The sequence below is a fragment of the Oncorhynchus kisutch genome, unplaced genomic scaffold (assembly GCF_002021735.2).
Source record: "Oncorhynchus kisutch isolate 150728-3 unplaced genomic scaffold, Okis_V2 Okis03b-Okis08b_hom, whole genome shotgun sequence".
Classification (NCBI taxonomy): domain Eukaryota; kingdom Metazoa; phylum Chordata; class Actinopteri; order Salmoniformes; family Salmonidae; genus Oncorhynchus; species Oncorhynchus kisutch.
Genome location: NW_022261980.1, coordinates 3,021,121 through 3,034,845, shown reverse-complemented (window position 1 = coordinate 3,034,845; position 13,725 = coordinate 3,021,121).

Genomic DNA, 13,725 nt, shown 5'->3' with positions numbered 1-13,725 from the left:
CCTCCCACCAGCATCTCAGAGCCCAGTCACCTCCCACCAGCATCTCAGAACCAAGCCACCTCCCACCAGCATCTCAGAGCCCAGTCACCTCCCACCAGCATCTCAGAACAAAGCCACCTCCCACCAGCATCTCAGAACGAAGCCACCTCCCACCAGCATCTCAGAGCCCAGTCACCTCCCACCAGCATCTCAGAGCCCAGTCCAGTAACAACAGCCCAGTCCAGTAACAACAGCCCAGTCCAGTAACAATCCCCTTAAAATCACAGTGAACTTGGCTTTGTCCCGACTGAGATCAATACCAGATGCAATCAAATTAAGAGTGAGGACAGCTGATTCAAATCTATTGAGTCTATCTGTCCCCTCCGTGTGTCTCTGTCTGTGGCCGCGCTGCATCAACACTGACATCTCTACTACTAAACAGTATGTCATCACCTCTGACATCTCTACTACTAAACAGTATGTCATCACCTCTGACAACTCTACTACTAAACAGTATGGCATCACCTCTGACAACTCTACTACTAAACAGTATGGCATCACCTCTGACATCTCTACTACTAAACAGTATGTCATCACCTCTGACAACTCTACTACTAAACACTATGGCATCACCTCTGACAACTCTACTACTAAACAGTATGACATCACCTCTGACAACTCTACTACTAAACAGTATGGCATCACCTCTGACAACTCTACTACTAAACAGTATGGCATCACCTCTGACAACTCTGCTACTAAACAGTATGGCATCACCTCTGACAACTCTACTACTAAACAGCATGGCATCACCTCTGACAACTCTACTACTAAACAGTATGGCATCACCTCTGACAACTCTACTACTAAACAGTATGGCATCACCTCTGACAACTCTGCTACTAAACAGTATGTCATCACCTCTGACAACTCTACTACTAAACAGTATGACATCACCTCTGACAACTCTGCTACTAAACAGTCATGTGGAAAACAGAACAAAGGTCTCTAAAGGACTTCTTATTCACTCAGATTCAGTGACCACTGAGGACATTTAGTCTCCAGAGACCTGTCTGAGTGAGAGTAGATACCATCTTATTAAAAGGGAGAGTAGATACCATCTTATTAAAAGGGTTGAGACCTGTCTAAGGGAGAGTAGATACCATCTTATTAAAAGGGTTGAGACCTGTCTAAGGGAGAGTAGATACCATCTTATTAAAAGGGCAGAGACCTGTCTGAGGGAGAGTAGATACCATCGTATTAAAAGGGCTGAGACCTGTCTGAGGGAGAGTAGATACCATCTTATTAAAAGGGTTGAGACCTGTCTAAGGGAGAGTAGATACCATCTTATTAAAAGGGTTGAGACCTGTCTAAGGGAGAGTAGATACCATCTTATTAAAAGGGCTGAGACCTGTCTGAGGGAGAGTAGATACCATCTTATTAAAAGGGAGAGTAGATACCATCTTATTAAAAGGGCTGAGACCTGTCTAAGGGAGAGTAGATACCATCTTATTAAAAGGGTTGAGACCTGTCTGAGGGAGAGTAGATACCATCTTATTAAAAGGGTTGAGACCTGTCTAAGGGAGAGTAGATACCATCTTATTAAAAGGGCTGAGACCTGTCTGAGGGAGAGTAGATACCATCTTATTAAAAGGGTTGAGACCTGTCTAAGGGAGAGTAGATACCATCTTATTAAAAGGGTTGAGACCTGTCTGAGGGAGAGTAGATACCATCTTATTAAAAGGGCTGAGACCTGTCTGAGGGAGAGTAGATACCATCTTATTAAAAGGGTTGAGACCTGTCTGAGGGAGAGTAGATACCATCTTATTAAAAGGGCTGAGACCTGTCTGAGGGAGAGTAGATACCATCTTATTAAAAGGGTTGAGACCTGTCTAAGGGGGAGTAGATACCATCTTATTAAAAGGGTTGAGACCTGTCTAAGGGAGAGTAGATACCATCTTATTAAAAGGGTTGAGACCTGTCTAAGGGAGAGTAGATACCATCTTATTAAAAGGGCTGAGACCTGTCTGAGGGAGAGTAGATACCATCTTATTAAAAGGGAGAGTAGATACCATCTTATTAAAAGGGCTGAGACCTGTCTGAGGGAGAGTAGATACCATCTTATTAAAAGGGTTGAGACCTGTCTGAGGGAGAGTAGATACCATCTTATTAAAAGGGTTGAGACCTGTCTGAGGGAGAGTAGATACCATCTTATTAAAAGGGTTGAGACCTATCTAAGGGAGAGTAGATACCATCTTATTAAAAGGGTTGAGACCTGTCTGAGGGAGAGTAGATACCATCTTATTAAAAGGGTTGAGACCTGTCTAAGGGAGAGTAGATACCATCTTATTAAAAGGGCTGAGACCTGTCTGAGGGAGAGTAGATACCATCTTATTAAAAGGGTTGAGACCTGTCTAAGGGAGAGTAGATACCATCTTATTAAAAGGGCTGAGACCTGTCTGAGGGAGAGTAGATACCATCTTATTAAAAGGGTTGAGACCTGTCTAAGGGAGAGTAGATACCATCTTATTAAAAGGGTTGAGACCTGTCTGAGGGAGAGTAGATACCATCTTATTAAAAGGGCTGAGACCTGTCTGAGGGAGAGTAGATACCATCTTATTAAAAGGGAGAGTAGATACCATCTTATTAAAAGGGCTGAGACCTGTCTAAGGGAGAGTAGATACCATCTTATTAAAAGGGTTGAGACCTGTCTGAGGGAGAGTAGATACCATCTTATTAAAAGGGTTGAGACCTGTCTAAGGGAGAGTAGATACCATCTTATTAAAAGGGCTGAGACCTGTCTGAGGGAGAGTAGATACCATCTTATTAAAAGGGTTGAGACCTGTCTAAGGGAGAGTAGATACCATCTTATTAAAAGGGTTGAGACCTGTCTGAGGGAGAGTAGATACCATCTTATTAAAAGGGCTGAGACCTGTCTGAGGGAGAGTAGATACCATCTTATTAAAAGGGTTGAGACCTGTCTGAGGGAGAGTAGATACCATCTTATTAAAAGGGCTGAGACCTGTCTGAGGGAGAGTAGATACCATCTTATTAAAAGGGTTGAGACCTGTCTAAGGGGGAGTAGATACCATCTTATTAAAAGGGTTGAGACCTGTCTAAGGGAGAGTAGATACCATCTTATTAAAAGGGTTGAGACCTGTCTAAGGGAGAGTAGATACCATCTTATTAAAAGGGCTGAGACCTGTCTGAGGGAGAGTAGATACCATCTTATTAAAAGGGAGAGTAGATACCATCTTATTAAAAGGGCTGAGACCTGTCTGAGGGAGAGTAGATACCATCTTATTAAAAGGGTTGAGACCTGTCTGAGGGAGAGTAGATACCATCTTATTAAAAGGGTTGAGACCTGTCTGAGGGAGAGTAGATACCATCTTATTAAAAGGGTTGAGACCTATCTAAGGGAGAGTAGATACCATCTTATTAAAAGGGTTGAGACCTGTCTGAGGGAGAGTAGATACCATCTTATTAAAAGGGTTGAGACCTGTCTAAGGGAGAGTAGATACCATCTTATTAAAAGGGCTGAGACCTGTCTGAGGGAGAGTAGATACCATCTTATTAAAAGGGTTGAGACCTGTCTAAGGGAGAGTAGATACCATCTTATTAAACGGGCTGAGACCTGTCTGAGGGAGAGTAGATACCATCTTATTAAAAGGGTTGAGACCTGTCTAAGGGAGAGTAGATACCATCTTATTAAAAGGGTTGAGACCTGTCTGAGGGAGAGTAGATACCATCTTATTAAAAGGGCTGAGACCTGTCTGAGGGAGAGTAGATACCATCTTATTAAAAGGGAGAGTAGATACCATCTTATTAAAAGGGCTGAGACCTGTCTGAGGGAGAGTAGATACCATCTTATTAAAAGGGTTGAGACCTGTCTAAGGGAGAGTAGATACCATCTTATTAAAAGGGTTGAGACCTGTCTGAGGGAGAGTAGATACCATCTTATTAAAAGGGTTGAGACCTGTCTGAGGGAGAGTAGATACCATCTTATTAAAAGGGCTGAGACCTGTCTGAGGGAGAGTAGATACCATCTTATTAAAAGGGTTGAGACCTGTCTAAGGGAGAGTAGATACCATCTTATTAAAAGGGTTGAGACCTGTCTAAGGGAGAGTAGATACCATCTTATTAAAAGGGTTGAGACCTGTCTAAGGGAGAGTAGATACCATCTTATTAAAAGGGCTGAGACCTGTCTGAGGGAGAGTAGATACCATCTTATTAAAAGGGAGAGTAGATACCATCTTATTAAAAGGGCTGAGACCTGTCTAAGGGAGAGTAGATACCATCTTATTAAAAGGGTTGAGACCTGTCTGAGGGAGAGTAGATACCATCTTATTAAAAGGGTTGAGACCTGTCTGAGGGAGAGTAGATACCATCTTATTAAAAGGGTTGAGACCTGTCTAAGGGAGAGTAGATACCATCTTATTAAAAGGGTTGAGACCTGTCTGAGGGAGAGTAGATACCATCTTATTAAAAGGGTTGAGACCTGTCTAAGGGAGAGTAGATACCATCTTATTAAAAGGGCTGAGACCTGTCTGAGGGAGAGTAGATACCATCTTATTAAAAGGGTTGAGACCTGTCTAAGGGAGAGTAGATACCATCTTATTAAAAGGGCTGAGACCTGTCTGAGGGAGAGTAGATACCATCTTATTAAAAGGGCTGAGACCTGTCTGAGGGAGAGTAGATACCATCTTATTAAAAGGGCTGAGACCTGTCTGAGGGAGAGTAGATACCATCTTATTAAAAGGGCTGAGACCTGTCTGAGGGAGAGTAGATACCATCTTATTAAAAGGGTTGAGACCTGTCTAAGGGAGAGTAGATACCATCTTATTAAAAGGGTTGAGACCTGTCTGAGGGAGAGTAGATACCATCTTATTAAAAGGGCTGAGACCTGTCTGAGGGAGAGTAGATACCATCTTATTAAAAGGGCTGAGACCTGTCTGAGGGAGAGTAGATACCATCTTATTAAAAGGGTTGAGACCTGTCTGAGGGAGAGTAGATACCATCTTATTAAAAGGGCTGAGACCTGTCTGAGGGAGAGTAGATACCATCTTATTAAAAGGGCTGAGACCTGTCTGAGGGAGAGTAGATACCATCTTATTAAAAGGGCTGAGACCTGTCTAAGGGAGAGTAGATACCATCTTATTAAAAGGGCAGAGACCTGTCTGAGGGAGAGTAGATACCATCTTATTAAAAGGGCTGAGACCTGTCTGAGGGAGAGTAGATACCATCTTATTAAAAGGGTTGAGACCTGTCTAAGGGAGAGTAGATACCATCTTATTAAAAGGGTTGAGACCTGTCTAAGGGAGAGTAGATACCATCTTATTAAAAGGGTTGAGACCTGTCTAAGGGAGAGTAGATACCATCTTATTAAAAGGGCTGAGACCTGTCTGAGGGAGAGTAGATACCATCTTATTAAAAGGGAGAGTAGATACCATCTTATTAAAAGGGCTGAGACCTGTCTAAGGGAGAGTAGATACCATCTTATTAAAAGGGTTGAGACCTGTCTGAGGGAGAGTAGATACCATCTTATTAAAAGGGTTGAGACCTGTCTAAGGGAGAATAGATACCATCTTATTAAAAGGGCTGAGACCTGTCTGAGGGAGAGTAGATACCATCTTATTAAAAGGGTTGAGACCTGTCTAAGGGAGAGTAGATACCATCTTATTAAAAGGGTTGAGACCTGTCTGAGGGAGAGTAGATACCATCTTATTAAAAGGGCTGAGACCTGTCTAAGGGAGAGTAGATACCATCTTATTAAAAGGGTTGAGACCTGTCTGAGGGAGAGTAGATACCATCTTATTAAAAGGGCTGAGACCTGTCTGAGGGAGAGTAGATACCATCTTATTAAAAGGGTTGAGACCTGTCTGAGGGAGAGTAGATACCATCTTATTAAAAGGGCTGAGACCTGTCTGAGGGAGAGTAGATACCATCTTATTAAAAGGGTTGAGACCTGTCTAAGGGAGAGTAGATACCATCTTATTAAAAGGGTTGAGACCTGTCTAAGGGAGAGTAGATACCATCTTATTAAAAGGGTTGAGACCTGTCTAAGGGAGAGTAGATACCATCTTATTAAAAGGGCTGAGACCTGTCTGAGGGAGAGTAGATACCATCTTATTAAAAGGGAGAGTAGATACCATCTTATTAAAAGGGCTGAGACCTGTCTAAGGGAGAGTAGATACCATCTTATTAAAAGGGCTGAGACCTGTCTGAGGGAGAGTAGATACCATCTTATTAAAAGGGCTGAGACCTGTCTAAGGGAGAGTAGATACCATCTTATTAAAAGGGTTGAGACCTGTCTGAGGGAGAGTAGATACCATCTTATTAAAAGGGCTGAGACCTGTCTGAGGGAGAGTAGATACTGTACCATCTAATTAAAAGGTACTGGTCTATTGTAGCAGTAGGGTAGCCTGGGTACCAGTCGGATTGTGCCATCATGCCACTCCTTGGCTAGCAGTAGAGCAGACTGAGTAAGTAGTCCATAGAAATCAAGTTATTACTGTCCTCTCTCTCTGTGGCAGCCTGTGATAGCTATGTTCTCCCCTTCCTAAAATCATTTCCCTTCAATTGGTTTCAATTGAAAATGTCGCCAGCTCTCCAAGTCTTTCAACCCCAGATGACTCAATAACAGCTTCCCTTTAGAGGGCCTACCAGTTCATTGAGGAGAGAAGTTTGAAAAGGATGTGCGTCATTCAGTCACTGGTTCTAGCCCAGAGACAGACTGACTCAGACCAACTACTCTCTCTCTCTACCTCTTTCTCTGTTTCTCTCATTGTTTCTCTCTACCTCTTTCTCTGTTTCTCTCATTGTTTCTCTCTACCTCTTTATCTGTTTCTTTCATTGTTTCTCTCTCTACCTCTTTCTTTCTCTGATTCTCTCATTGTTTCTCTCTCTACCTCTTTCCTTCTCTGTTTCTCTCATTGTTTCTCTCTCTCTCTCTCCCCATCTCTCCCTTTGACACAGCTCTCTTTCTGCATCATCATGATAACCCACTGCCTCTTCTGCACTTTTGTTACCCACAGGGTTCAAGACACTCACAAATACTCTGTCTCTCTCTCTCTCTTTTCCCTTTCTCTCTGTCTCTCTCTCTCTCTTCTCGTTCTATCTATGTCTGTCTCTCTCTCTCTCTCGTCGTTCAATCTATCTGTCTGTCGCTCTCTCTCTCTTCTCGTTCTATCTATATGTCTGTCTCTCTCTCTCTCTTCTCGTTCTATCTATGTCTGTCGCTCTCTCTCGTCTTTCAATCTATCTGTCTCTCTCTCTCTCTCGTCGTTCAATCTATCTGTCTCTCTCTCTCTCTTGTCGTTCAATCTATCTGTCTCTCTCTCTCTCTCTCTTGTCGTTCAATCTATCTGTCTCTCTCTCTCTTGTCGTTCAATCTATCTGTCTCTCTCTCTCTTGTCGTTCAATCTATCTGTCTCTCTCTCTCTCTTGTCGTTCAATCTATCTGTCTCTCTCTCTCTCTTGTCGTTCAATCTATCTGTCTCTCTCTCTCTCCTCGTCGTTCAATCTATCTGTCTCTCTCTCTCTCTCTCTCGTCGTTCAATCTATCTGTCTCTCTCTCTCTTGTCGTTCAATCTATCTGTCTCTCTCTCTCTCTTGTCGTTCAATCTATCTGTCTCTCTCTCTTGTCGTTCAATCTATCTGTCTCTCTCTCTCTTGTCGTTCAATCTATCTGTCTCTCTCTCTCTCTTGTCGTTCAATCTATCTGTCTCTCTCTCTCTCTTGTCGTTCAATCTATCTGTCTCTCTCTCTCTCTTGTCGTTCAATCTATCTGTCTCTCTCTCTCTCTTGTCGTTCAATCTATCTGTCTCTCTCTCTCTCTCTTGTCATTCAATCTATCTGTCTCTCTCTCTCTCTCGTCGTTCAATCTATCTGTCTCTCTCTCTCTCTCGTCGTTCAATCTATCTGTCTCTCTCTCTCTCTCGTCGTTCAATCTATCTGTCTCTCTCTCTCTCTCTCGTCGTTCAATCTATCTGTCTCTCTCTCTCTCTCTCGTCGTTCAATCTATCTGTCTCTCTCTCTCTCTCGTCGTTCAATCTATCTGTCTCTCTCTCTCTCTTGTCGTTCAATCTATCTGTCTCTCTCTCTCTCTTGTCGTTCAATCTATCTGTCTCTCTCTCTCTCGTCGTTCAATCTATCTGTCTCTCTCTCTCTCTCTTGTCGTTCAATCTATCTGTCTCTCTTGCCATTCAATCTATCTGTCTCTCTCTCTCTCTTGTCGTTCAATCTATCTGTCTCTCTCTCTCTTGTCGTTCAATCTATCTGTCTCTCTCTCTCTTGTCGTTCAATCTATCTGTCTCTCTTATCGTTCAATCAATCTGTCTCGCTCTCTCTTGTCGTTCAATCTATCTGTCTCTCTTATCGTTCAATCAATCTGTCTCGCTCTCTCTTGTCGTTCAATCTATCTGTCTCTCTCTCTCGTCGTTCAATCTATCTGTCTCTCTCTCTCTCTTGTCGTTCAATCTATCTGTCTCTCTCTCTCTTGTCGTTCAATCTATCTGTCTCTCTCTCTCTTGTCGTTCAATCTATCTGTCTCTCTCTCTCTTGTCGTTCAATCTATCTGTCTCTCTCTCTCTTGTCGTTCAATCTATCTGTCTCTCTTGTCGTTCAATCTATCTGTCTCTCTCTCTCTCTCGTCGTTCAATCTATATGTCTGTCTCTCTCTCTCTTGTTGTTCAATCTGTCTCTCTCGTCGTTCAATCTATCTGTCTCTCTCTCTCTCGTCGTTCAATCTATCCGTCTGTCTCTCTCTCTTGTCGTTCTATCTGTATGTCTCTCTCTCTCGCTCTTGTCGTTCTATCTGTCTGTCTCTCTCTCTCTTGTCGTTCTATCTGTCTGTCTCTCTCTCTCTTGTCGTTCTATCTGTCTGTCTCTCTCTCTCTCTCTCGTCTTTCTATCTGTCTGTCTCTCTCTCTCTTGTCTTTCTATCTGTCTCTCTCTCTTTCGTCTTTCTATCTGTCTCTCTCTCTTGTCTTTCTATCTCTCTCTCTCTCTCTCTTGTCTTTCTATCTATCTGTCTCTCTCTCTTGTCTATCTATCTGTCTGTCTCTCTGTATTTTTGAGACACACTCAAAAGAGCAGCACTTGTGTCTAAAAGCTTGTTCCCAGCTCCAGAATAAATCAGGCCTCTTGTGTAACAGGAGCCCATCCCCAGGTCCTCTGACTCAGGATTAACAACAGGGGGGGTAGAGACTCAGGGGGGAGCTTCCCAAAAGCTGTGTTACCAAACATGCTTCTTTACCAGTACTTTCTCTCCAATTCTGGGGAATTCACCCTGTCTTTACCCTGCTCTGAGTCAGACAGCCTGGGGTCGGTGAGTTGGATACTAGTGTAGGACAGCGTTTCCCAAACTCAGTCCTGGGGACCTCAAGGAGTGCACATTTTTGTTTTTACCCACAACACAACTGATTTAAATAATCAACTCGTCATCGAGGTTTGATTATTTGAATAAGCAAAACTTATTCGAAAGTTTCTTCAAGTGCTGTCGCAAAAACCGTCAAACGCTATGATGAAACTGACTCTCATGAGGACCGCCACAGGAAAGGAAGACCCAGAGTTACTTCTGTTGCAGAGGATAAGTTCATTAGAGTTACCAGCCTCAGGAATTGCAGCCCAAATAAATGCTTCACAGAGTTCAAGTAAGAAACATATCTCAACATCAACTGTTCAGAGGAGACTGTGTGAATCAGGCCTTCATGGTTGAATTGCTGCAAAGAAACCTCTACTAAAGGACACCAATAAGAAGAAGAGACTTGCTTGGGCCAAGAAACATGGGCAATGGACATTAGACCAGCGGAAATCTGACATTTGGTCTGATGAGTCCAAATGTTAGATTTTTAGTTCCAACCACCGTGTCTTTGTGAGACGCAGAGTAGGTGAACGGATGATCTCCACATGTGTGGTTCTCACCGTGAAGCATGGAGGAGGAGGTGTGATGGTGTGGGGGTGGGTACTGCTGACACTGTCTGTGATTTAATGATAATTAAAGGCACACTGCCGTGATACACCATCCCATCTGGTTTTCACTTAGTGGGACTATCATTTGTTTTTCAACAGGACAATGACCCAAAACACACCTCCAGGATGTGTAAGGGCTATTTGACAAAGGAGAGTGATGGAGTGCTACATCAGATGACCTGGCCTTCATAATCACCTGACTTTAACCCAATTGAGATGGTTTGGGATGAGTTGGACCGCAAAGAGAAGGAAAAGCAGCCAACAAGTGCTCAGCATATGTGGGAACCCCTTCAAGACTGTTGGAAAAGCATTCCAGGTGAAGCTGGTTGAGAGAATGCCAAGAGTGTGCAAAGCTGTCATCAAAGCAAAGGGTGGCTACTTTGAAGAAATCTAAAATACCTTTTTGGTTACTACATGATTCCATATGTGTTATTTCATAGTTTTGATGTCTTCACCATTATTATACAATGTAGAAAATAGTTAAAATAAAGAAAACCCCTTAAATGAGTAGGTGTGTCCAAACTTTTGACTGGTACATATATACAGTGCCTTGCGAAAGTATTCGGCCCCCTTGAACTTTGCGACCTTTTGCCACATTTCAGGCTTCAAACATAAAGATATAAAACTGTATTTTTTTGTGAAGAATCAACAACAAGTGGGACACAATCATGAAGTGGAACGACATTTATTGGATATTTCAAACTTTTTTAACAAATCAAAAACTGAAAAATGGGGCGTGCAAAATTATTCAGCCCCCTTAAATTAATACTTTGTAGCGCCACCTTTTGCTGCGATTACAGCTGTAAGTCGCTTGGGGTATGTCTCTATCAGTTTTGCAAATCGAAAGACTGACATTTTTTCCCATTCCTCCTTGCAAAACAGCTCGAGCTCAGTGAGGTTGGATGGAGAGCATTTGTGAACAGCAGTTTTCAGTTCTTTCCACAGATTCTCGATTGGATTCAGGTCTGGACTTTGACTTGGCCATTCTAACACCTGGATATGTTTATTTTTGAACCATTCCATTGTAGATTTTGCTTTATGTTTTGGATCATTGTCTTGTTGGAAGACAAATCTCCGTCCCAGTCTCAGGTCTTTTGCAGACTCCATCAGGTTTTCTTCCAGAATGGTCCTGTATTTGGCTCCATCCATCTTCCCATCAATTTGAACCATCTTCCCTGTCCCTGCTGAAGAAAAGCAGGCCCAAACCATGATGCTGCCACCACCATGTTTGACAGTGGGGATGGTGTGTTCAGGGTGATGAGCTGTGTTGCTTTTCCGCCAAACATAACGTTTTGCATTGTTGCCAAAAAGTTCAATTTTGGTTTCATCTGACCAGAGCACCTTCTTCCACATGTTTGGTGTGTCTCCCAGGTGGCTTGTGGCAAACTTTAAACAACACTTTTTATGGATATCTTTAAGAAATGGCTTTGTTCTTGCCACTCTTCCATAAAGGCCAGATTTGTGCAATATACGACTGATTGTTGTCCTATGGACAGAGTCTCCCACCTCAGCTGTAGATCTCTGCAGTTCATCAAGAGTGATCATGGGCCTCTTGGCTGCATCTCTGATCAGTTTTCTCCTTGTATGAGCTGAAAGTTTAGAGGGACGGCAGGTCTTGGTAGATTTGCAGTGGTCTGATACTCCTTCCATTTCAATATTATCGCTTGCACAGTGCTCCTTGGGATGTTTAAAGCTTGGGAAATCTTTTTGTATCCAAATCCGGCTTTAAACTTCTTCACAACAGTATCTCGGCCCTGCCTGGTGTGTTCCTTGTTCTTCATGATGCTCTCTGCGCTTTTAACGGACCTCTGAGACTATCACAGTGCAGGTGCATTTATACAGAGACTTGATTACACACAGGTGGATTGTATTTATCATCATTAGTCATTTAGGTCAACATTGGATCATTCAGAGATCCTCACTGAACTTCTGGAGAGAGTTTGCTGCACTGAAAGTAAAGGGGCTGAATAATTTTGCACACCCAATTTTTCAGTTTTTGATTTGTTAAAAAAGTTTGAAATATCCAATAAATGTCGATCCACTTCATGATTGTGTCCCACTTGTTGTTGATTATTCACAAAAAAATACAGTTTTATATCTTTATTTTTGAAGCCTGAAATGTGGCAAAAGGTCGCAAAGTTTAAGGGGGCCGAATACTTTCGCAAGGCACTGTATATACAGTTGAAGTCGGAAGTTTACATACACCTTAGCCAAATACATTTTAGCTCAGTTTTTCACAATTCCTGACATTTAATCCTGGTAAAAATGCCCTGTCTCAGGTCAGTTAGGATCACCACTTAATTTTAAGAATGTGAAATGTCAGAATAATAGTAGAGAGAATGATTTATTTCAGCTTTTATTTCTTTCATCACATTCCCAGTGGGTCAGAAGTTTATACATACACCCAATTAGTATTTGGTAGCATTGCCTTTAAATTGTTTAAAACTTGGGTCAAACGTTTCGAGTAGCCTTCCACAAGCTTCCCACAATAAGTTGGGTGAATTTTGGCCCATTCCTCCTGACAGAGTTGGTGTTACTGAGTCAGGTTTGTAGGCCTCCTTGCTCACACAAGCTTTTTCAGTTCTGCCCACAAATGTTCTATATGATTGAGGTCAGGGCTTTGTGATGGCCACTCCAAAACCTTGACTTTGTTGCCCATAAACCATTTTGCAACAACTTTGGAAGTATGCTTGGGGTCATTGTCCATTTGGAAGACCCTTTAGCGATCAAGCTTTAACTGATGTTTTGAGATGTTGCTTCAATATATCCACATAATTTCCCTTCCTCATGATGCCATCTATTTTGTGAAGTGCACCAGTCCCTCCTGCAGCAAAGCACCCCCACGACATGATGCTGCCACCCTTGTGCTTCACAGTTGGGATGGTGTTCTTCAGCTTGCAGGCCTCCACCTTTTTTCTCCAAACATAACGATGGTCATTATGGCCAAACAGATCTATTTTTGTTTCATCAGACCAGAGGACATTTCTCCAAAAAGTACGAACTTTGTCCCCATGTGCAGTTGCAAACTGTAGTCTAGCTTTTTTATGGTGGTTTTGGAGCAGTGGATTCTTCCTTGCTGAGCAGCCTTTCAGGTTATGTCAATATAGGACTCGTTTTACTGTGGACATAGATACTTTTGTACCTGTTTCCTCCAGCATCTTCACAAGGTCCTTTGCTGTTGTTCTGGGATTGATTTGCACTTTTCGCACCAAAGTACGTTCATCTCTAGGAGACAGAATGCGTCTCCTTCCTGAGCGGTATGACAGCTGCATGGTCCCATGGTGTTTATACTTGCGTACTATTGTTTGTACAGATGAACGTGGTTCATTCAGGCATTTGGAAATTGCCCCCAAGGATGAATCAGACTTGTGGAGGGCTACAATTGTTTTTTCTGAGGTCTTGGCAGATTTATTTTGAGTTTCCCATGATGTCAAGCAAAGAGGCACTGAGTTTGAAGTTAGGCCTTGAAATACATCCACAGGTAAACCTCCAATTGCCTCAAATGATGTCAATTAGCCAGAAGCTTCTAAAGCCATGACATTTTCTGGAATTTTCCAAGCTGTTTAAAGGCACAGTCAACTTAGTGTATGTAAACTTCTGACCCACTGGAATTGTGATACAGTGAATTATAAGTGAAATCATCTGTCTGTAAACAATTGTTGGAAAAATTACTTGTGTCACGCACAAAGTAGATGTCCTAACCGACCTGCCAAAACTATAGTTTGTTAACACGAAATTTGTGGAGTGGTTGAAAAACAAGTTTTAATGACTCCA